This window comes from Lissotriton vulgaris, chromosome 9, assembly GCF_964263255.1.
Source record: "Lissotriton vulgaris chromosome 9, aLisVul1.2, whole genome shotgun sequence".
In the NCBI taxonomy this organism is placed as follows: Eukaryota; Metazoa; Chordata; class Amphibia; order Caudata; family Salamandridae; genus Lissotriton; species Lissotriton vulgaris.
The window spans coordinates 1,229,408,568-1,229,434,268 of record NC_141697.1 but is presented as its reverse complement, the minus strand read 5'-3'; the positions used below and the strand labels follow the sequence as shown (position 1 = coordinate 1,229,434,268).

The 25,701-nt window shown below is 50.2% G+C and overlaps 1 protein-coding gene across 1 annotated transcript in view; it reads left to right on the top strand.

Moving 5' to 3' along the window:
- The first annotated feature begins 11,107 nt into the window (after nt 1-11,107).
- The window catches only part of CRELD1 (CRELD disulfide isomerase 1), a 73,914-nt gene continuing 59,320 nt past the window's right edge, over nt 11,108-25,701 (top strand). The window contains exon 1 of the mRNA XM_086939370.1: nt 11,108-11,358. The gene's annotated coding sequence lies outside the window, so the exon portion shown is untranslated. The remainder of the gene's footprint in view (nt 11,359-25,701) is intronic.

Sequence of the window (25,701 nt, the reverse complement as noted above, 5' to 3'; positions counted from 1 at the left end):
TTGATCACTCCATCTTGATCGACCGTGGCACATCGCTGGGGGTCACCCATCTTGCCAGGGACCTCATTGCCTCATTTCTGCCCAACCGCACGCAGGCGGTGAAACTGGGTACTTTCTACTCGCCTTCCTTCACCCTTCCGTGCGGGGTGCCTCAGGGCTACTCGCTAAGCCCCACATTATTCAATATATATGTGGCGGATTTGGCAAGGGTTATAAAAGCACAGGGGCTGCACTTAATCACCTATGCGGATGACACCCAATTGGTGTTGGCGGTACATAAGGATGGACCAGCCGTTGCTGCAAGATTCCAGGAGGGGATGTCGGCCATTAGCTCATGGATGTCAAGTAACTGCTTGAAATTAAATTCGGACAAGACCGAGGTGATGACCTTTGGCAACCTTTCACCGGAATGGTCCTCCATTTGGTGGCCCACTGAAATGGGTTCTCCTCCCACCCCAGTTGCCAAGGTCAGAAACCTTGGTGTCATGTTCGATGACAAGCTGGTATTCAAGCACCATGTGAATGCAGTGGTCGCATCCTCCTTCTATATGTTGAGGAAAATCAAGAAGCTGTTGCCATATCTCCCTCCTGTTGCAGGAAAAACATTGATCACCATCCTTGTTTTTTCCAAGATGGATTATGGCAACGCTCTCTTCCTCAACACGCAAGAACAGGTCTTAACCAAACTACAATCAGTCCAAAACGCTGCAGCCAGAATTTTGCTCGGCATCCCTGGTGACCGCCCCACTTCCTCGGCCATACGTCACCTGCATTGGCTAAGGGTCAGGAGTCGGATAAAGTTTAAGGCACTCTGTATCGCCTATAAGGGCGATTCAAAAAGGGGGTGGTGATGAACAGAGTGTCTGAATTAAGCAGACCACTCTTACCCAGTCAAGAGATCAGGGCTTGATCCATCACCGTTATTTAGCTCACTGCATCACCCCAGTTCAGAACCTGGCTATATGCAAATTAGTCTGACCCAGTGCCTCATGGGAACAGGGCAGACCAAACTACTAAGCCAATTCTTCACCGGAAAGGAGACAAGCTTCCGGGGACCGGTTTCTGGCATTTAAGCCGTCGTCGGCCCGGCTTGCTTGAATCCTGGTGGTGCAGTGAGCAAGGAACTCATGTCTGAGTATACCCTGCCACACTTGTGGTGGCCAAAAACGATTCAAAAAGGGGGTGGTGATGAACAGAGTGTCTGAATTAAGCAGACCACTCTTACCCAGTCAAGAGAACAGGGCTTGATCCATCACCGTTATTTAGCTCACTGCATCACCCCAGTTCAGAACCTGGCTATATGCAAATTAGTCTGACCCAGTGCCTCATGGGAACAGGGCAGACCAAACTACCAAGCTACCATCCACGACTCAGGACCCAGGTTTCTGAAGGATGCTTTTCGGATCTATGCTCCGAAAAGATCACTTCGCTCATCCTGCACCCATCTTCTCCCCGTCCCACGTACCAGAACCACTACCTGGGGGGACAGACGTTTCTTAGTAGCAACCCCCAGGCTATGGAATTCTCTCCCTTTGTTCATCAAAACTAGTTCCACTCTCATCATCTTCCGTAAACTTCTGAAAACCTGGTTATTCAATCAATGATCATCTGGTTGCTTTCTGTCCCAGGAAGTCCGACATGCGCCGAGACCCCCCTGGGTAGCTGTGCGCAATAAAAATTCCAAAAACATAAACATAAACATCTTCTCCTCAAGCCCTCACGTCACCTTCAGCCACGACTCCGAACTCACCTGGACAGACCACCACTGCATCCACTTCTCCTTCCGAAAACCCCTCACACACCACCGCACCCTACAGACCCCCCCTCCCCCGCTGCTGGGGCAAAGTCACTGAAGAACAACTACAGACAAGCCTCGCACTCAACCCTCCGACCAACCCCACCAACCCCGATGATGGTGCACTCACCCTCGAACGCTGTATGAATGGCTGCGCCAACACCGTAGCCCCGCTGAGCCTTGCCTAGGCCACTGAGCCTTGCCTAGGCCTGGTCGCCCCCACGCTCCTCCTGCTACCTGCGAGTTACATGATCGCTGCAGGCGACCCAGCCGCCGCTCAGCCGCCTGCCTGCACACGACTTTCCCACCGCTGCCTCCCTGCGGCCCCGCCCCGCCCGCCGATTGGACCCCCCGCTCCCGCCACCCAGCGGACCCTCCCTCCCGGCTCCCTTCTTAAGGGGACCACTGCCTCTACCTTGGGAGCGACCACTGAGCCTTGCCTAGGCCTGGTCGCCCCCACGCTCCTCTTGCTACCTGCGAGTTACCTGATCGCTGCAGGCGACCCAGCCGGCGCCCGCCCGCCCGCACCCGACTTTCCCGCCGCTGCCTCCCTGCTGCCCTGCCCCCGCCAGCCGATTGGACCCCCCGCTCCCGCCACCCAGCTGACCCTCCCTCCCGGCTCCCTTCTTATGACGCCCCCTCGCACGCGCAGCAGGCGCACCGATTGTGCGCCGAAGGCGTGCCAAAGGCAAGCCCGTCTGCGCCGTCCGCGCCTGGACCCCGCCCAGCGCCAGAACCCCTGGCCCCCGCAGAAGCGATCCCACCCGCCGGAAGTACGACGCCGCCACACTCAACACACTCAACACCGGACGGATCCCCGGATGCTACAGAGCCAACCCTCGACGCACCCACGAACCCTTCTGCTGCCGATCCTGCAACTTTTCCTGCATCCGGACCCGCACCGCACCCGCCAAGCCGAGCACTAGCAGCAACCACCTGAAGTGCATCCTGCTCAACACCCGCTCCGTCCACAGACACGCTGTGAAACTCTGGAACCTGCTCGACACCACATCTCCAGACGTCGCCTTCCTCACGGAAACATGGATGAACGCCTTCTCAGCGCCCGACATCGCCATCGCCATCCCAGACGGATACAAGATCACCCGGAGGGTCCGCGTCAACCAGACAGGAGGAGGCAGTGCCATCGTCCACATGAACACCATCCGCATCACGACCAACTCCGACGACACCCTCACAGCCGCCGAACATCTCCACTTCCAGATACACACCGACCCCAAGACCACACTCAGAGGCACCCTCATCTACAGACCCCCAGGACCTCGCACACAATTCAGCGAAGACATTGCAGACTTCATCAGCCCGCACGCCCTCTCCTCCGCTGACTACATCCTCCTAGGGGACCTCAACTTCCACCTAGAGAACAACAAGGACAGCAACACCACCACCCTGCTGGACAACCTCGCCAACCTCAAGCAACTGGTGAACACCCCCACCCACTACGCCGGACACACGCTTGACCCCGTCTTCTCCTCCAGCAAGGACGTCTCTTTCAGCCACTCCACCGGACTCCACTGGACAGACCACAGCTGCGTCCACTTCAGCTTCATAAAGACCACGACTCACCACCACCCGCAACAGGTTCCCCGCAGGAGCTGGAACAAGATCACGTCCGACCAGCTCTCCACATCCCTGAACCTGAATCCTCCCGCCAGCTCAACGGAGCAAGAAGGCTTCCTGGTTCAACAACGATCTCATGAACTCCAAGAAGAACTGCCGCTCCCTCGAGAAAGCCTGGCGCAAAGACCCGACTACAGACAACATGACTGCCCTCAAGCACGCCACCTGCAAACACCACCAGCTGATGCACGCCACCAAGAAGACAGCATTCAAGGAACGACTAGACAACAACGCACACAACAGCAAAGAACTCTTCAGCATCGTCAAAGAGCTCTCGAACCCCAGCGCCGGAACCAACAACATCACCCCCTTGCAAGAACTCTGCGACTCACTCACCTCGTTCTTCCACAGCAAGATCGCCGACATACACAACAGCTTTGGCACACAGCCCACGCACCCAACCACAGAACCGACGCCCCCCACCACCACCCTCCGCGCCTGGACCCCGGTCAGCACCGAAGACACCATCCACACAATGAACACCATCCACTCCGGATCACCAACCGACCCATGCCCCCACCACGTCTTCAACAAGGCCGCCTCCGTCATTGCACCCCAACTCTGAGAGACATCATCAACTGCTCCTTCAACACTGCCACCTTCCCGGAGAGCTGGAAGCATGCCGAACTCAGCGCCCTCCTGAAGAAACCATCAGCAGACCCCACCGACCTCAAGAACTACCGCCCCATCTCGCTCCTCCCGTTTCCTGCTAAAGTCATCGAGAAGATCGTCAACCAACAGCTTGCCGCCTTCCTCGAGACGAACGGATCCCTTGACCACTTGCAGTCCGGCTTCCGAGCCAACCACAGCACCGAGACCGCCCTCATCGCAGCCACTGACGACATCCGAGCCCTGCTCGACAACGGGGAAACAACAGGCCTCATCCTCCTGGACCTCTCCGCAGCGTTCGACACTGTCTGCCACCGCACCCTAGTACAACCCCTCAGCAACATCGGAATCCAAGACAAGGCTCTGGAGTGGATCATCTTGTTCCTCGCCGGAAGAACCCAGAGAGTCCGCCTGCCCCCGTTCAGATCCGAGGCCACCGAAGTCATCTGCGGCGTACCACAAGGATCATCACTCAGTCTCACCCTCTTCAACATCTACATGAGCCCCCTCGCGGCCATCGCACGCCAATACAACCTCAACATCATCTCCTACGCCGACGACACTCAGCTGATCCTCTCCCTCACCAACGACCCAGCCACCGCCAGAACCAACCTACACGGAGGGATGAAAGAAGTAGCCGAGTGGATGAAGAACAGCCGTTTGAAACTCAACTCAGACAAGACGGAAGTCCTCATCCTGGGACCATATTCCTCCGCCTGGGACGACTCCTGGTGGCCCCCTGCCCTGGGCAGCGCACCCAAACCAACGGACCACGCATGCAACCTGGGCTTTATCCTGGACTCCTCCCTCTCGATGACCAGACAAGTCAACGCCATCTTGTCCTCGTGCTTCAACATCCTACGCATGCTCCGGAAGATCTTCCGATGGATCCCCACCGAAACCAGGAAGACATTCACACAGGCACTCGTCACCAGCAGACAGAACTACGGAAACACCCTCTACACCGGAACCACACCCAAACTACAGAAGAGACTCCAACGCATCCAGAACGCCTCCGCACGACTCATCCTGGGCATCCCCCGTCACAGCCACATCTCCGGACACCTGAGAGACCTGCACTGGCTCCCCGTCAACAAGAGAATCACGTTCTGACTCCTCACCCATGCACACAAGGCCCTCCACGACCTGGGTCCCAGGTACCTCAACAACCGCCTGACCTTCTACACTCCCACCCGCCAGCTTCGTTCGACCAGCCACGCCCTGGCCGCCGTTCCACGCATCCGAAGAGCCACCATGGAAGGAAGAGATAGTGTGGGAGGGCAGGCTTGATAAACAGGCGTGGAGGCTTAAGTATGGGTTCAAATGAAGGTTTATTAACAAAAATATTAGTAGATGCCGGTTGTTGAGTTCTAGGTATTGGATGTTTTTCCTCTTCGTCTGATGTTTCCCTTGAACTGAAATGTTCTGACGAGGATAAAGATGTCCTATCTTCAGATTGTCCTTGACCGTGGTGTTCTCCCGGAGGCTCATAGGAGGATAAAGAAATTAAAGGAGCAGTCAGAATGATATATGGCACTGTTTCAGAGGTGTATTTCCATCACCACACCTTGGTGCACTATGTTTGTTGAAGTGCCTCGAGAACAGTCCCACAGCCAAAGTAAAGGCAAAGCAGGAAAGGCAAGGTAAGTAAGATGAGAAACGGAAAATTTATATCTAAAAGGATATCTTTACAACTTTAACATAGTTTCGTCTAGTGCCCGACTGGATAAAAGAAAGGGTGCGCATTCACATTCGTTTGTATGGTAAGTGGTTTAACTACGGCGGCATATGCAGTCACAAAGGATTCAATATACGTCTTGTTCCTCTGTTGTACGCTGTGACCACTCACTCTTTCCCAAACTCTCCCGCCTATTCCCAAGACACAAGCACTAACCTGGCTCCGCTGTAACTCTCCTGAGTCACGGCCGCTCCCCAGCCACCTCCGGACACCACCAATCCTCAGACCAGGTTTCTTCACCGTCCTCGTTACTCCCCGATGTCCAGGTCTTCTCTGTGTCGGGTCCCGCGTCTTCTTCCTTCAGACCGGATCCCGCGCCTTCCTTACTTCGGTCGGGTCCCGCGTCTTTCTGCTTGAAACCGGGTCCCGCGTCTTCCTGCTTGAAACTGGGTCCCGCGTCTTCCTGCTTGAAATCGGGTCCCGCGTCTTCCTTTCGAGTTGAATCCTTTCCGCCTTCTTCCTCCCTGTAATGGTCATTCCACTCCTCAGTTATTGGTCCCGGGTAACCACTTCCGGTTCTCGAAGGCGGGACTTCCGGGTTGTAGTCCCGATCGCGTCCCTGCGGAGACAGAGGAGAGGGATCTGGATATCGTAGTCTTGGGGATCGGTAAGGTAGTTCTCGTTGTACAGGAGCTCTCTCACAGATAGCTAGATAGCTAGATAGATAGCTAGATAGATAATCCGGTGATTAACGAAATTATAAACACCTCCCTGGCCAGGGCTAACATTCCATCAGAATGGAAACTAGCTGCAGTCAAACCATTGCAAAAAAAACAACTGCCCGACCCCACTACGCTATTGAATCTTCGGCCAATATCACTACTCCCAGTGCTATGTAAGATCACAGAGTCTTGCATAAACAAACAGATCACCAAGTTTTTGGAGGATATCGAAGCATGGCATCCCAATCAATCAGGCTTTAGGGCACAACATTCCACCGAGTCTGCCCTCCTGTTCACTACTGATACCATTCGTATGGCACTGGACCAGGGTAAGAAGGCCGTCCTGATTTTATTAGACCTGTCGGCGGCCTTCAACACGGTCTCGCATGCCATCCTGATTGACAGGCTGAAAACATCTGGCATCACCGGTACAGTCTTGGACTGGATTAAGAATTTCCTGAGTGGCAGGAGACAAGTTGTTACTTTGGGGGAATTTTGCTCTAAGGAGAAACAAATAAAGACTGGAGTGCCGCAAGGGTCGAGTCTGAGCCCAACATTGTTTAATGTTTATACAGCTCCTCTGATCAAGCTGATATCATCATTTGGAATTCATGTGGTGGCATACGTCGGTGACACCCAACTGATCCTAGTCCTGGACAAAGATACCCAGGACTGGGAAAAAAATCTCAAATGTTGCCTAACGGCTACATTCGATTGGATGAGGACAAACCACCTAAAATGTAATATGGGCAAGACTGAGATCATGCCAATGGGCCCACACAACAACTTTGTCCCCTAAATATGGTGGCCGGAGAAGGCAGAAATCCCGCCCCACACAACTGAGTCGGCGCAGAATTTGGGGATCACGTTTGACAGCTATCTGTCTTTTAAGCAACAGGCTCTGAAAGTAGCAGGAACGTGCTTTGGCATTATCAAAGGACTCAGGAAGTTTTTTGATTTACTTCCGTTGGAGGCCAGAAAAATGGTAACAGTTGCCTTGGTGACATCAAGGATAGATTATTGTAACAGTCTTTATGCTGGTACCAATAAAGCTGTTACCCATAAACTCCAGATGGTGCAAAATGCAGCAGCCAGGCTAGTCCTGAAAGGGCCAAAGAAATCATCAGCAATCGCAGCACTAAATACACTGCATTGGTTACCAATAATTAAAAGGGTTCTCTTCAAAATATTGATTATCGCTTTCAGAGCCGTCCACGCCCAAGGCCCAAAATACCTACAACGGAGATTTGCTAGATATCACCCAGCACGCACCCTCCGTTCTTCTAATGCTAACCTGCTGTCGGTTCCAACTTTCAGGCTTAGCACAAGAGGCGGTAAATCACTCCCAGTACTTGGAGCAAAAGCCTGGAATACTCTCCCCCCTTTTCTACGGGCACTAGAAAGAGAAAAGGAATTCAGAAAGGAACTGAAAACCTGGATCTTTAAGTTACAGGACACCAGCGCTAGAGCACTAGTGTAATAGTTGGATGAGCTATCACCAGCATCCAACCTATCTCCCACCTCTCTGGATCATTCAATGGCGCCTAGATGCTCCTTGGAGCGTTAGCCGCGCGATAGAAAAGACCAATTACATTACATTACATATGGCACAGCGACAAGACGCCGGACAGCCGCGCTGCCCACAAAGACGCCATCCGCACCCACCACCACCTCATCAGGACCGCCAAAAGGACCTCCTTCACAGACCGCCTCGACAAAAATGCACACAACAGCAAGGAGCTCTTCACCATCGTGAAGGAACTCTCCAACCCCAGCTCCAGCACCAATGTCATCCCACCATCATAAGCCCTATGCGACTCCCTCGCCGCCTTCTTTCACCGGAAAATCACCGACATCCATGACAGTCTCAAACCCCGGACGACCCCTGCAGACCTCGCCGCACTGGACCCACCGCACTCCACCGCCCACGACACCCTGACAACCTGGGCCAACAAGAGCATCAAGGACACAATCAAGACCATGGGCACAATCCACTGAGGATCCCCGTCCGACCCTCTCCCACACCACATCTTCAACAAAGCCAGCAATTCCATCACACCCTACCTGCACAAAATCATCAACCTCTCCTTCGAGACCGCCACCTTCCCTGAGAACTGGAAGCACGCAGAGATCAACGCCCTACTGGAGAAACCCAAGGCGGATCCGAGCAACCTCAAGAGCTTCCGACCCATCTCCCTGCTTCGGTTCCCAGCAAAGGTCATCGAGAAGATAGCTCACCCGTCACCTCGAAGACAACAACATCCTGGACCCCTCCTAATCAGGATTCCGCAGCAACTACAGCACCGAGACGACCCTCATCGCCGCCACAGACGACATCAGGATCCTTCTAGACAACTGAGAGATGGCGGCCCTCATCCTCCTGGATCTCTCAGCCGCCTTCGACACCGTCTGCCGCAGCTCACTATGCACACGCCTCCAAGACACAGGCATCCGGGAGAAGGCCTTGGACTGGACCACCTCCTTCATCTCCAGCAGAACTCAGAGAGTCCGCCTGCCCCCTTCCGTTCCGAGGCCTCCGAGATCATCTGCAGCATCCCACAAGGATATTCCCTCAGCCCGACGCTGTTCAACGTCTACATGGCACCACTGGCACGCATCGCCCGACAGCACGACCTCAACATAATCTCCTACACCGACGACACACAGCTCATCCTCTCCCTTACCAAGGTCCCTCTCACCGCCAAATCCAACCTCCACCAGGGAGTGAAGGCAGTTGCCGACTGGATGAAGGAAAGCCGACTTAAGCTGAACTTAGACAAGACGGAGATCCTCATCCTTGGGTCCAACCCCTCCGCATGGGACGAGCCATGGTGGCCCGCATCACTGAGGACCCCCCCGGCCCCCACCGACCACGCTCAACCTGGGAGTTAATCCTTGACTCAAAATTTACCATGACCAAACAAGTCAACGCAGTCTCCTCCACCTTCAACACCCTCCGCATGCTCCGCAAGATCTACATATGGATCCCAAAAAACACGAGGAAAACAGTCACCCAGGCCCTAGTCAGCAGCAGACTTGAAAACGGTAGCGTCCTCTACGCCGGAGCCTCGTCCAAGCTCATCAACAGACTGCAGAGAATCCAGAATGCCTCTGCACGCCTGATCCTAGTCGTCCCGCGCCGCGACCACATCACCCCCCACCTGAGGAACCTGCACTGGCTCCCCGTCGACAGGAGAATCGCCTTCAAGCTCCTGATCCACGCACACAAGGCACTCCACAAGACCAGCCCAGCCTATCTCAACACTTGACTCTCCTTCTACGTACCCAACAGGAAACTCCGCTCTGCTGGCCACGCCCTGGCCACGGTCCCGCGCATCTGGAGAACTACCTCCGGAGGCAGGTCCTTCTATCACCGTGCCGCCAAGACCTGGAACACCCTCCCCCTCTACCCACGACAAACCGAAGACCTGCTGGCTTTCAGGAGACGACTCAAGACCTGGCTCTTCGACCAGTAGCAGCAGCACCATCTCTCCCCCCCTCCCCCGTGCCTTGAAACCCTTACTGGTAAGTAGTGGGCTTTACAAATTAAATGATTGATTGACACTGCCCATTGCTGCCAACATCTCACACTGCTGCCATTACTGGAAGCGTCTCTCACTGCACGGTGCCACCAGCTCTTCATACTGCTCACTAGTGCACTGTCTCACACCACCAGCCACTCTTTTCATACTGCCCACAAGTGTAAACTCGTCATATTTCAATGTTCACCCCGTGCCAGCTTCCACGCTGCCAACTAACCCTGGCAACTAACTGCTCCTCCTTGTACAAGTGTTAGTTCTTTCACACTACCTACACCTGCCAGCTTCTCACACTTCCGGCTAACCCTGGCAACTCTCTGCTCACATTTTCACGAGTATTAGTTGTTCACACTAACCAGCACTGCCAGCTTCTCACACTGCACACTAGTGGTAGCTTCCCACATTGGCAACTAGTGTGACATTCTCAAACTTGGTATTAATGTGAGTTCTGACCCTGCACACTCAGGCCAACGTGCCACACTGGAAACAAGCACAGGCTCCTCACAATGGCCACCTATTAGTGGGAAACATATTGCAGACAGAGATGAGGCCGAATCACGTGCCCATTCATTCTATGGCCTCTGTGCTGAGTGTGATAGCAGTGATGTCGAGCATGGAGGTAGTTTGGTCTCACTCGGTGCCATGGTGCTGTTGTTCCACTGAAGAGCTGTCTTTGACGATTGCTGCTGCTATCATACGGGTGGGCGTACCTGCGCACGTGAAGCCAGGAGGATGAAAGGCTGAGTCAGTTTTGTCCTCGTTTGAACATGTGACCAGGACAATGCATGCAAACACCTGCAGCGGGTGTGTTAACCGACCGGGCTATTTGGCTGTAAAGGATACATATACGTGCAAGGTTACACGTTTCTGTAGCTGATGCATTACGTCAGTGCCACTATACTACTGAAATAACAAGAGGATTTGCATCCAGGTCCCTTTGGAAAATTCAATGTCGTCGTCGTCCTGAGCACTAATAACAAAACACGTGCATTTGGAAGCCTGGTATGACGTAGTATACACACACCTTTGCAGCAGGTGCATTCATCTAATGAGGGAGGCAGCTCTGAGCACGTGCCTCATGCTGAGGGCTTCTGCCCGTCACACACTCCTCTCACAGTGGCAGGGGGGTCACAGTGCCATGGGGCTCACTCATTGGCTGACCCTGGCAGGGTGATGTCACAGTACATGGCCAGCCGCTATTGGCTGCCGACAGGCTCCAATGGGAGGCAGTGCCAGCAGCCAGCTGACTGCAGTGCTCCAGGGCGGTGCATGCTGGGAAGGCAGCAGCTGGTGCTGCAGCAGATCAAACCGTGCCCACTGCAGCCGGAGCGGAGCCGTGCACAGCCCTGATGAGGACGGGCAACGGGCGCTAGAGAGGTAGGTGCAGTGTGCCCACCTGGTGATGCCCCTGTAGGGGCATGGGGTGTCACCGCAGAGCTGGGGGGGGGGGGGGGGGACCTGTCTGCAGCGAGAGGGGTTGTTTTGTAAACACTGCCGGCCCTGTGTGCAGAGGCTGGTCCGTGCCAAGGCGCATGGGCAGCAAGTGCCTGGCACGAGGCAGCCAGAGATGCACCCTTTTCCTGCCCCCATTGCTGCTCCCTCACAGCCTCCCCCGCCCCCCTGAGAATGTGTCTCATGGTGAAAATATCGCATGTGGGAAGGAGACCAAAGTCCCGGCTACTCCACTTTGACACTGTGTATCCGTTGTTTCCTGCTACCTGGAAACATCGAAGCGTTTTTAATTAGACCAATCATGTGTATCAGATGTGTGGAAAATCGCTATTTTTTTGTTTTTACCTCTCCCTCCCCCATCAATACGCAGCCCGATCAGTGGTCCCTTCACACATCGCCTTAGCCGTGTGCCACAGACCGTTTGTATTGCTCACGGGTTCAAACTGTGTGATCCTGGACACATCGCCCCTTTGTCCCCGTTCTCTGACAAAGGTGGGAGCGCTTAGAAGCAAGCCGTATACCCATGTTAATTGGCACTATATGGAATGGAACAGAGCCATTACATTGACAGCTGCGGCTAGCACACCCCATCCAGCCCCCCCCCCCCCCCCCCCCCCGCCCCCATCCCAGGCTGAAGATTTCCACGCCTGCCCAGTAATGGATACTTTACACGTCTCTGCCTGTGAGTTCACTCCGTAGGGACCCGGGCTCACTTAGCCGACATCTCAGCGCAGGGAATGGATGTTCGCTGCCGCCCCCCCCCCCTGCTCTCATATAACCCATGTAAATACGCGCCTGCGGATGGCCTTGCGTTTGCATTCCTATTTGCATACGGTGCTCTTGCAGGAACATGTCATACGCCCACAATTTAAACCACCCCTCAAGGTAGAGCTTTGTGGGTTTATCAGGAGGCCGGGAAAGGGTAACGGAATACAATATAAGGCGGACAGCTCAGTGGGTCGAGTGCCTGCTACAGAGATCTGAGTACCCTGCAGGGTAAGATTCAAATATAGGCAGGGCCAACTTAGACTTTCATCCTTTGGAAGTTTACAATAGAAAACCCCATTGTTAGCAGAACTGCAGCAATAGCAAGCTGTGCGGTACCAGGAGCTCAATTAACGCACACTTTGTTGTTGTTACAAGGACACAAAGACTGTAGGAGTTCTCGCCGAGTAAACGTCGATGTGGCCTGTAAGGAAGGCATCGGGTTGTCCCCCGCACAAAACACAACCCCAAGTTTCAGGCCTGGATTACAATGAAGAGGTGCACAACAACAAGGCCCCCCCCCCCCCATTCGAGGCACCTCGAACTCTGGGAGGACTGAGAATAAACTGGAGACTCGAGTCTGTTCTCTGCCCAGCGACAACCTTTACAAAAGCGAGACTGTGCGTGTGTCTCATACAATACACAATAAATGCAGTGGAGCGATTCCACCAGCTGTCTTGGTGCCCTGCGATGCCCCCTTTTTAGGTGTCACCTGTCTGATTGTGAGAGTCTGAGAGACCCATTGCAGGTTCACAGCCCACCCCTTGTTTATCATTGGTTGGCATTATTGTCATTCTCATGTGTTTGCTTTTTATCCAATGGCTTGTCCTCTTCTCGTGTTTGTCCTTCCCCTGCAGCACAGCCTTTTTACAGTTCTTCTGGTTGGTTGATTTGTATCCTTCCACGGTTCACATTTGGGGAACTACTTCTTTATTTTCCATCCCGCACTCCTTGAGAGGGCCTGTGATTTTTTATCCCTCTCCCAGTGTGTTGCTTGTCCCCCTCAAATACTCCTTGCACTCTACTACTCCCCTCCTCGGCTCTCGCGGCTCGTCTGTAAAAGCATGGCAACTGGGATGTTTTCGCTGTCCTCTGGCCAAAGAGCAGACTTTAAGGGCTGTTTTGGTTTTATCTCCTTCATTCCACATATTGCATGAACGCGCAAGCTTTGGCACAGCGAGGCTTTTAGGGCACCAGGGGTAGGATCATCTGCTGCTCTCGCTCCATCGGTATCTGAGGCAGAAGGTGTACTTAGCATGACCATTCTTCTGGAGGCTCAACAATCTGCTCACTGTGCCACTAATAGAGGACCAAATGGCGGAATCCTGTGGAAATAAATGAGGCCTTGGAAAATGTTTCACCATAAACATTCACCCTTCCTTAGTCCTTTTAAATTCTGCTCAGAGTTTGCTCAGTGAAATGTATTTAAAAAATAACCCAGTGCTTTATAAAGATTGAAAACATTGAATTCAATGTACAGTTTTCAGATACTATACGATGTGTACTAGCTTTTTCATCAGTATTTTAAAATGTTTATATCTATGACTTTTTTTAAACAGCACTTACAATCTTTGGCAAAGTCAGTAGATCAGCACTCGCATTATAAAGTTGAGACCTATTGGCTTTATCAGTGCTTGATTAGGGGTCTCATTTTGCTAACAATGGCTTGGTATTGATTTACTCTGGCACATGCCAGTGTGTCCAGGCAAACCACACGTAAACACATGCACGCCATACCTAAGTGCTTCTTTAATGTGCACGATTCGCAGCACCGATTGGAACATCATATGTGGCACCAACTCCATCCCCGTAGGCCACACTACAGCAGCACACACTACAGTCCCACATGCAAGCTTCAGCCTGCAACAGAACAGACAAACTCTAGTGCTGAGATTTTATTTATTTATTTTATTTTATTCAGAGTTTTATATAGCGCGAACAAGATCTTTACAGATATCAGAGCGCTTCACAGAAATAAGGGTGGGGATAGCATGAAGGTGACGCAACATAATATTAGGTGCAATATAAAATTCAGTAGCATGATCGGATGGCAGTCATGTTCTAATAAAAGATCAATAAACAATCAAATAAGCGATAATATAAGACGATACTGAGTCTTTCATACAACTACGATAAAAGTCAGGCGAACTAATGCTAAAGGGATTGCTTATGCCAGTACCTAAAAGTTACGGGGAGCAAAGGGGACGGGCATCTGGCGCTCGCGTAACAGCAGTGCGCTACACTCAATCAGTGACACTTATAAAGCGCGCTACATACCCGTAGGGTCTCAAGGCGCTGGGGGGGGGGGGGGTGCCGCTACTGCTCGAACAGCCAGGTCTTCAGCTTCTTCCTGAAGGAGAGGTGGTCTTGGGTCAGGCGCAGGTCGGATGGGAGGGAGTTCCAGGTCTTGGCGGCCAGGTAGGAGAAGGACCTTCCTCCTGTGGTTGCTCTTCGGATGCGGGGGACGGCGGCGAGGGCGTGGTTGGCTGATCGGAGGTGGCGTTTGGGAGCGTAGAAGTTGACTCGGCTGTTGAGGTAGCTCGGGCCTTGGTCGTGTCAAGCAACCACAAAGCTACATTTTGTGTTTTTCTGTGATTTAGATATGGACTAGAGTAGAAGATAATTCAACATCCTAGGAAGATGTTGCTGTCGGAAGGCAGTAGGGTTGGGGAGAGTCACTCACTTTCCTGCCCAGACTAGGCTTCGAGGGACATCAGACTGTGAGTCTCTTCTGTTGCACCAGGCCATAGTCCCCCCTTTGGGTGGGAGAGAGTGCAGATGACTGATAGTGACCGAGGGAGGCTGGTAATGAGGAGGGCAGAGTCCTTTAATGTGTAAGAGGAGACAGCCCCAAAGGAACACTTCTGAGTGGGGCTGATAGATGTGACTGTGGAAGCATGTGACAAATGAGGGGTTTTAAACAAATTATCATAAATATTGGGTCATTTTGTGCTGCATGGATTATTGAAAGAGCTCAGCCTTCCTTGAATTGGATAATCAATAAGAGACATCTTTTCAGTCTTGGCGTGGTCTCATCCCCATGTCAGTGGCCAGAGATTATACAAAGTGTCTTATACAGAACCACAGGGGACACAATCTCTCAGACTGGCCTAACTCGGGTGTATCACCTGCAACCACAGCAAGGTGATGGGTGGAATGTTTGAAATAATCTCAGTCACAGGCAATCACTCAGGGCAGCATTCTAGTCCATCATTTTTCACCCATCATGCCACTCTAAACAAAGAACCACCATATGTGGAGAATTGTGGCTCAATGGTTAGAGCGGCAGACCCTGATGCAGAGGTCTGGCCCGCGACCAGGGTTCAATTCCCGCCTCGGCGGGTCTTGGACTCAATTTCCCCGGACCTGATAATTCTAGCCTCGGTGCCTATTCTAATCATGGAGTCCCACTCTGCAACTCTGGGGAATAGCTTGCTTAATCTCCACAACGGCCCCCACAACGCTAAGGATGCCTGGCCTCCACCTTGGGGGTGCCCAGGAGTGGGTGCCTCACAGGAAAAAACCAGGAAGGGTTCCTAAGCGGTATAAGGACAGCGCCGGGACACCTCCGTTGGAGGTAGCTGTGCGCTTTACAAATGGCATTTACATTACATATGAAAATCAGTACTGCCCATGCTCCTCAGTGGAACAGTCCATCCCGAACTGCCAGACGAGACCTCCTCCAAAAAGGATCACAAGCAACCCCAGGCCCGGTTTTACCCAATTTGCTGCTCATCAGTAGGGTCTAGCTAGAGTCCTTTGGCACAGTGAGCACAGGACTCACTTCTGGGCATGCCAGTCACACTTAAGGCAACAACAACACAGTGATGTATGGTAGGCTTGAGTGAATCTCAGGCCCTGGCATTCACTCAGGGTTGCATTCCAGTCCATCGTTTATTGCCCATCTTAGCACTTTAGACAAGGCTCTCCGTATACAAATCAGTACCAATCCCACTCCTCATGGTAAGAGTCTGTTCTGGACTGCCAGGTGATGGACTGGGATGCGGCTTGAGTAATTACCAGGGTCTGAGGTTAACTAAAGATTTCACGTGTCACTATACTTCACTGCCGCAGGTATGCCCAGTAGTCGTTCCTGTGTTCATTGTATGACTGGAACTATGTTACACCCAACTGATGAGCTTCAATCAGAGCAAAACCGGTCCCAGGTTGCTTGTGTTCTGGTTCTGGAAGGACCTGGCCTGGCAGTGCGTGCTTGACTGTCCCATAGGAGCAAATGAAGACTGATTTGCTTATGACTGACTCCCATCTGAAGTGACATACTGTGCAAAATATTGTGGACTGGGGTGTGGACTGAGTGATTACCAGTGGCAGAGATTATTTCAGGATTCCATCAGTCACTTTCCTTATGCTTCAGTGTGTCACCCTAAGTAGGACAAGCATACTCGGACACGGTCCTGTGTGCACTGTGCCACTGGAACCGAGCTGTACCTGGCTGATGAGCCCTAACTAGTGTGAAACTGGTCCTGGCTGCTTGTGTTTCCAGTGCCATGCTTACTGTGCCACTGGAACCGAGCTGTACCTGGCTGATGAGCCCTAACTAGGGTGAAACTGGTCCTGGCTGCTCGTGTTTCCAGTGCCATGCCTACTGTGCCACTGGAACCGAGCTGTACCTGGCTGATGAGCCCTAACTAGGGTGAAACCGGTCCTGGGCTGCTTGTGTTTCGGTTCAGAGAGGACCCCGCTTGGCAGTTGGGTGGACTGTTTGGATTAAGACTCATTTGCACATGGCTGGGTCCAATCTGAGGTGGCCTGGTGTGCAAAATAATGATGGACTGAGATGTTTCCCAAGTGATTACCATTGGCTGAGATTAATTCAGGCATTCATCCATCACTGTTTTGTACACATGTTTCTCAGGTATGTTCAGTAGCAGAAGCAGTGGTAAGTTCTGTTTTCTTTCCATGGAGATGTCCTTTTTGAAACCACCAACCACTTGCCTCCTCCTCTAAATTGCTAATGTGTAGTGTCAGACTCTTTTCACAACTTCAAGATGGATAAAGAATCCAAAGTAGCATTTATACTGGGCCACAAACATACTCTTGTGTGTCTGCTAGTTCCACCAGTGCCGTTGACCAGTTTGGACCTGAACCGTGCCCCATTGTGGTTGTGGATCAATGGACTGTGGGTAACAACATGAACTGAGCACCAAGAACCCACTAGTAACACAGAAGGTTGTGTCAGCTGTAGGTTTTTAGGAGTACCGTTGACAACATTTGCAAGTTTCCAGGATGACTACGGACAATGTCATGCAACATTTGTACGTGTTACGATTACCACAGTGTGAAGTTGATTGCACAGTACAATTCAGCATTGGGGAGGTCAGCATTGCTGTGCAATTGCACATTTTTAGGTATGGCTAGAGGCAGCTTTAGGTGTTTTGCATCCTTTTTGTTTCCAATTCCTCTGGAACCCCTTTTGGCCACATATGGTACTGCACCCTGTAACATTGCTTGGTAAAACAAGCATTTACAATGCAACGGTTTCGCCTTTGGAAAAGTTTGAGCTATTGGCATTGTGAATGACAAACTTTTTATTTATGTGTTGGTTTTGAAAACAGATAAATAAATGGCATTGTCATTTACAATGGCAATAGCTTAATCTCTCGCAAATGCGATTTGGATTGCAACTATTTCAGTTATCATTTTGCACTACGATGAAAACTGGCTTGTGCATTTACTCCTGCAGAAGAGTATCAAGAGGAGAGTCAGCAGGTGTCCCTGTAGGAGGTAGTGTATTCAAGACTGTGCAATACAATTCATGCTCCCTTCCCAACTCACTTGGTCTAGAACGCCCAGTCATACACTGCACCACCATACATTGCGACACAAATTGAATAACGCAAAACAGACCAAATATCACCATAGAAACCACAATACTTTGACAAAACATGTTTCAGTGAACATTTCAATAAGGTCACAAAGGCCAGATAACTTATCCAAAATAAATTATATATATAAAAAAACACAAACAAAAGGCCTTGATGTGGAAAGGCAATAAAAGGTAGTAATCAATTGTTCTTTTTACTGCTTAGACATTTCGTCACTTAACAGTAAAACCGAATCGTGACAACTTAAATATTTAAAAACTCGCCATTGTTCTCAACATAACGGATGAATTGCCTAAAAATTAAACTTTGTCATTATTCATAAATCAATCATCAAAAAGGGGACAACACTTTACAGCTAGTTTTTTTCATCAAGACCTTGGGGTGTGACCAATACGTTGATAGCTACCCGAGTCTCCGATCTTTCCGTGGCATTGATGTAAACGGGAGACTGGCCTTTAAACCGTGCACGTTTTTAACTATTCTGAGTCCTTGCAGCTTCAGCTGGCCGCCTCTCTAGAGCCAGTGTCTGCAGACAGGATAGGCCGCCCCTCAGGCCGGTGACAGGGCGCTTGTGGCAGGCGTCAGCACCAGGTTCCAGGACCGCGGCCTTGTTTGTGCTCATGGGCTCCTGGAAGATGCAACTGTTTTGGTTGGAGGGGGGGGTGGTAATTTCTTGCTCGGAGGGTCTGAGTCTTGCAGTTCTGTGGCCAGCCTCACCCGCAGGTGATTCAAGGAGCCCCTCGCAGTCTCGAGCAGTCACACACACCGGCCACGGTCTCTACAGGTCATTTAATCCAGTTCATCCATTTAAAATAGGGACTTGGGACAATACCACGTTCATCTATTCAGATGCTAGCAAGCTTGTAATAAGATCATTTCAATGGAACTTTCAAACGCTTTGGTAATTAGAAAGCAGGCAGAATGAGAAAGGAGTTGTTTGATATGTTTGGGGTGCTCTCCAACTGCTGTGTGAATTCTTTTACTGCGGATTTAGACGCTGTGAAAATTCTCACCTCATTACTGGCTGCGCGCCGCGGTTTCCGCTTAATGGGCCTCATCAGGAACATTTCCATCCCGCCTCGGAGACTAATACACAGCAGAGCCTTCATTTCTTTTCTGGTTACATTTTCTGTAGCTCACAATCAACGTCTGGAGGAGTGAGTGGGCAACTAAACAACACAACATGTATCCATCAGGGCGAAAACTGCTGAGCGCAGCACCATTATCATACCAAAGACCGGAAGTTTATATGTTTGCAAATGCTTAGTGGGATACTGCCCAAAGCACCGTGGTTCGCATTTCTACAGTTAGTACGACGGTGGAGGACAGGCCACTAGCTATCTTCTACCCGTGGGATAGTGATGTCATACTATGTAAGGCACCCGGAATTACTCATACCGTGGTGGGGATTGTTATTTTACAAAGTGCGGAGTTACTGCATTGCATATCGGAATGGACTATACAGTGGCAATGCTTTTTACCCGGTTCTGAGTCGGAAATTCGGAATATTAGATTTTTTTTCCTGCACTAATTCCAACAGGTTTATACCTCGTGAAAATCTTGTTGTGAACGACCAACGGGTTCGGTAATTACTGCAAACCCCGGAATCCTGACTCGGCGTCTCTGTGCAGGAGGGAGATGGCGAGCGAGTGTTTTGTCCTTGATGTGAGCGACGGCAAAGCTCTCTGGTTTAGGCTCTGGCGACCGCGTGAATGCGCGCTGTTCAACAAGTTCTAGTGAGAAAAAAAAGCATTGCGTTTGTCTCGGCGACGCAAACCTCAAACTGAATCCTTCTACAAGTAAACTTCAACAAGCCTGCGATGACGCTCCTCGCCCTAGCCAATCACCACACGGCAACAGTGGTGACGCTGCGCCGCACGGGCCAATCCCGTCGCGGCGTTTGGTGAGGGGGCTCGGCTCTCCCGTCCAATCGGAGAGCAGCGGGCTCGTTTTCGGTCGCGTTGGACAGGCCACTAGCTATCTTCTACCCGTGGGATAGTGATGTCATACTATGTAAGGCACCCGGAATTACTCATACCGTGGTGGGGATTGTTATTTTACAAAGTGCGGAGTTACTGCATTGCATATCGGAATGGACTATACAGTGGCAATGCTTTTTACCCGGTTCTGAGTCGGAAATTCGGAATATTAGATTTTTTTTCCTGCACTAATTCCAACAGGTTTATACCTCGTGAAAATCTTGTTGTGAACGACCAACGGGTTCGGTAATTACTGCAAACCCCGGAATCCAATCACCACACGGCAACAGTGGTGATGCTGCGCCGCACGGGCCAATCCCGTCGCGGCGTTTGGTGAGGGGGCACGGCTCTCCCGTCCAATCGGAGAGCAGCGGGCTCGTTTTCGGTCGCGTTGGTACCAGCAAGGTACGGGGCCCTTCGTCGGGGGTTTACTGATCCCGGGTTGCGGTGGTGAAGCTGCACACAGGTTATTTTAGTGCGCTCTGCTCGGGGAAGGCTCACAAACCTTCAGTCTGCACCAAACACGTGTCGATGGATTCGGGGGCGTTCCCGGCGTCGCGTGACGTCGGCAAAAGCCAAAGAATCTCGGGAACGCCCCCGTGTCTCCTCCGGCCATGACGGACGCCTCTCTGTTCCAATGGCTAGCCTCCATTTATGGAGCTAGCCAATGAAACAGAGGGAGGGACTAAGAGTACACACTAAGAAACATAAGATTTCTCTGGAGGCGGAGCCTAACGGCTCCGTTCCCCAGCGAAACCTAAAAATTGGCATTTATAAATTATGCCAGTACCTCCAACACCAACAAATGCAAGACCGATTGCCTTTCCAATGCAATAGGTCTCAAATTTGTTAACGTTAGAGCTGTTGGTGTTAAAAAGATAATTATTTTTTACTTTTGCTTTTTTATACCATTGGAAATAATGCAAAGCAAATATAATAACGCCACTGCAAATAAAAACTAAAGTAAACGTTCTGTCCCATTTCTGTTAATTGGCTCTTGTCGCTGTCCTTTGTAAATGGTGGCTTTCCATTGATCAATAGGCTTAGAAGTCCCTCCATATATCGCCTTGTCTCTTGTAACCTCCCATGAGAACAATTCCTGGTATATGTGTTGATACTCCCTAAGTTTAATTACAGCCTTAAAGCACTTTTTTTTGTTTAACCCTTGTTTCTGGTTCAGATGCATCAATCGTCACCTTCCACAAAGCCCTATTTTATTCCTCAGTCGTTGGTAACAAATTTGACAACAAGTACACAAGCTATCCCATTGACCTTTTACCTGTGAAGGATAAAGGTCACATTAGTCAAATATGTACAGTAAATAACTACATTTACTCCACCTGTCTTCATCCGCCTTTTCCTCTCCCCTGTCACAGATGGTTCCTGGGCGTGTAGAAAAAGGGCAAAAAACATGGGACCTTTTTTGGCCACATATGGTACTGCAACCTGCAATGCAATGCACAAAGTAACACATTTACGCGAGTTTGCGCTATTGGCATTGTAAATGACAATGCCTTTTATTTATGTTTTGGTTTTTAAAACATAAATATAAGGTATTGTCATTTACAATGCCAATAGCTTAAACTCGCGTAAATGCGAGACCTATTAATTTATTTTGAAGGTTTTCTATAGCGCGAACATGACCCTTGCGGGTATCAGAGTGCTTTACATGAGTAGACAGTAGGAAACAAAAGGAACACAAGAATACATCATTTAGACTTATAGTACAGTTCTCAGTTGCGTAAATGCATATGTACAATGTTTTATGAGGATTTCCCTAAAAGTAGGGATTTTACTTCTTTTTTAAAAGAGGTAAAATAAGAGTTTCTTCTGGTTTCAGGGGGCCGTGTGTTCCAAATCCTGGGAGCGATTCCAGAGAAGGCTCTGTTGCATCTTTTGTTTTTGGCAAAGCGTTGAGGTTTCAGTAGGAGGTTGCTGGTACGTCTGGAGGATCTGTTTCCACAGGAGAGCACCACTTTTTGGGCCAAGTATCTGGGTGCATTGTGATGTAAGGCTTTGTGGGTCATGCAAGCATTTTTTAGTTGAATTCTGGCTTCGAAAGGAAGACAGTTGAGAGCTCTAAGGTCGGGGGTCATATGACCATTTCTTTTTGAGCCCATGATTAGTCGAGCCACAGAATTGAGCGAGGCTCTTGAAGGGACCATTGATGATCTGGGAAGACAGCATAGAGTTGCACTTCCATAGTTTAGTCTTGGGATTACTAATGCTTGAACTATTGCATTGCAAATGCTTGTTCTAAAATTGGTGTGAATCTTCTTTTTGAGTTGTGTGTCATGTATCAGTCACTGTGTGCATAACAAAATCTCTGGCTCTTTGCACAGTATAACCCTTTAGTGGTAAACCATATATAGATTGGTCCAACTACACGTGAACCGGCACTCATGCCGTTCTGTTTGTGGTTCATGCTGTCCAACAGTGGAGAAGGGGACCCATAGACAGCATTGCACTGGAGAGTGTCTGCTCCCTGATGAAGGGCATCTACTTAATGCCCGAAATGCATTGGAACTTGTTACAAGACATTGTCTGAAGTAAAACGTTACCATGATTTGAACATTGTAATTGAATAACAAGATACAGAGAATTTACCAAGTTGAATAAATACAAATGATATGAACTTACGAAATCAAGGTTTGAAAGTCTTTTCAGGGTAAAAAGACAAATTACGGTGTGCCAAAAGGGATGGAGCTAGTGATTCACTAGCCCCACGTTTAAACCATATATAGAGCCATCTTTCTATAATGGTGGTGCAGTGCTGGAGTACAAGGCTCAACATTGTTGTACCACTTGATTTAATAAGTGATTCCACAAGAGGAAATCCAAAATTGTCTTTAATGAAAATATTTTTCCAATTTTCGATTTTTGTTTCCAAATGTGTTTTAAACTAGTAAAACAGCGTTGGTTAAGTCCTCCACTGTTCAGAAATTAAAAGTCTGTGAAGTAGTTAGGTCCTTAACATTTTTGTAAGTTCCTAATAAGCTCCCAAATACTTTAAACGCCATGTCGTAGAAACAAGGGACCTTTTAGGATTTCGACGTGGCCCCCTATGCCACCCCTCTATCTGCAGCAGTTGGTTGAAAATGACAAGGTCCTGGCCAGGAGGATAGCCCTAGAAGCTAAATTCATGGCCATTTAAAAATAAAGAGCTGAGAAGGTCATAGGACCTATCTCTGGTTGCAGAAAAATATTAAACAGGTAGCAAGTAGAATCTTCTGACTCTAAAATCCCCAAAGGGATTGTCCCAAAATTCTTTGAGGGTGAAATCACATAATTGAGTGGTTCATTGCATTTGAGAGAGCCTGTCTTGGGAGAGAGGTCAAGAGGAAGCTGTGGAGTGCTATCCTGTGGGAACGGTTCTCAGAGATGTGAAGGGATAGGCTCCTGACACTCAATGAGAAATATGCTATATCCTATGACCTCACGCAGGGTACCTTGATTGAGGGCTTTGGATTTAGTACCGAGGAGTATAGGGTCAGGTTCAGGGAGGCTCGAAAACCCAGAGCCAGACTTGGGTAGATTTTGTAGACGACTCCGTGAAATCATCAGGAGGTTGGTTACATGATGACAATGTACTTGACTTTGAAGGGCGTCCTAATTTGATAATGAAGGAGCATCTTATAAGTATTTGTCAACAAGAGAAACTACATAAATTCCTGGCAGACCTACATCCACGTTCTCCTCAAGAATTGAAAAAGAAGGCTGACCACTGGGTCAAGACAAGGATGACCAAGATTGCCACTGGTGGGGGAGACCAAAATAAAGAGGCCAAAAAGCCCACCCCAAGGGAAAGAGGATAACCCTAAAACAGTCTTCTTCAGACCCTCAAAAATTTGCTCAGGAGGGTGGGCCCAGAGACTCTTCACAGCCAAAGGGTGGGTACCAGGGAGAAAATGGGATCCCAAGAAGGCTTGGCGTCATGACTGGGACATTGTGACACCGAACTGGAGCCCTTAGCTGTAAAAATAAGACAAATGTCTGTAGCCAACCTGCAGTACATGCAGTTGCTATTGTCCAGATGGGACCCAGGTGTGGCCTGACCATGGCAATGACCTCGCTGAGGCAAACCTAGTCTTTGAGGGAGGGGTAGACCTACCCTGTGCTGCCTGGCCGCTACTATGAGAAAACACCGGCAGGATCCCTTGATAAAAGGTAAAAGAGTAAAAGCCCTGAGCGATACTGGTGCTAGTGTCACCATGGAGGGAGAGCAACTGGTTTACTCAGAACAGTAGCTTGCTGGAAGGACCTATGAAGCCACCAGTGCTGACAATGTCACAAAGATACAACTAATGGCTTTGCTGTCTTTTGACTGGGAGGGAATAGTTGGGCAGAAGGTAGTGGCCGTGTTCTCATCCATCCCTGTAGTGTAGACTGTCTTCTTGGAAACAATTTGGAGACTTCCCCTTGGGCTGAAGTCAAACTGAGGACCCATGCAGGAATCCTAGGGATCCCAAAATGGGGTTGTGTAAAAACAAGAGCACAGAGCTGAGCCCTGAGTGAAAAAGAGGTGCTGGATCCTGAATGAGTGGCCCAGCCCACCAAGAGTAAATGCAGGAAGAGGACCTGTTGGCCCCAGAAGGAACTGAGCCTGAAGATCTTGGACCTTACACAGCTGAGCTCTTGGGCCAAGGGTGACCCTCTAGGAAGGATCTGTGCCAGAGACAAGAAACCTGTCCCACTCTTGAAAGCCTGAGGCAGCAAGCTGCTGCACAGGAACAGGGTGGTATCAGTGGAAGCCACTGGGTCTATTGGGAGGATGGGCTCCTGCACACTAAGGCCAGAGACCCAAATCTGGTGCAACCAGCAGAGTGGTAGTACCGCAGAAGTTTAGAGAATGCCTCCTCACTTTGGCCCATGATATCTCCTTAGCTGGGTGCCTTGGTCAGGATAAAACATGGAGTAGATAAGTCAATTACTTCTACTGGCCAGGGATGTCCCTGGAAGTGAAGCACTTTTGTCAGTCCCGTGTCTCCTGCCAAGCCAGTGGTAAAGCAGGAGGCTGCCTGAAGGACCCCTTAATTCCACTTCCAGTTGTTGGGGTACCCTGTGAAAGAGTAGGGGGTCACATTGTTGGCCCCTAGACCATCAAACAGCCTCAGGGAACAGATATATTCTGGTGGTAGCGGATTATGCCACCAGGTATCCTGAAGCTATTCCCCTTAGAACTACCACTGCCCCTGCAGCTGCCAAGACCCTCCTTGGTATCTTTACCAGGGTTGGTTTCCCTAAGGAGGTAGAATCAGACAGAGGTACACATTTCATGTCTGCATACTTAACACATGTGGGAGGAGTGTGGAGTGTCTTACAAGTTCCCTACCCCCTACCACCCACAAACCGATGGCCTGGCTGAAGGATTTAACCGGACATTGAAAGGCATGATTGGTGGACTCCCTGAAAAACTCAGAAGGAGATGGGATGTCTTACTTGCATGCCTGCTTTTTGCTAGAGCGAAGTGCCACTGAAGGGTGTGGGGTTCTCACCCATTGAACTTCTGTTTGGGTTTCCTGATAGGGGTCAATTGAGTCTTGTGAATTAAGGATAGAAAAATACCTCTCAGAGAGCCAAGCAAGACATAGTGGAAACTGCCAGACAACATCCACACATGTTTCAACCTCTGGCACCTTAAAAAACGTCTTAAAACATGGTTGTTCAGTCACTAATCC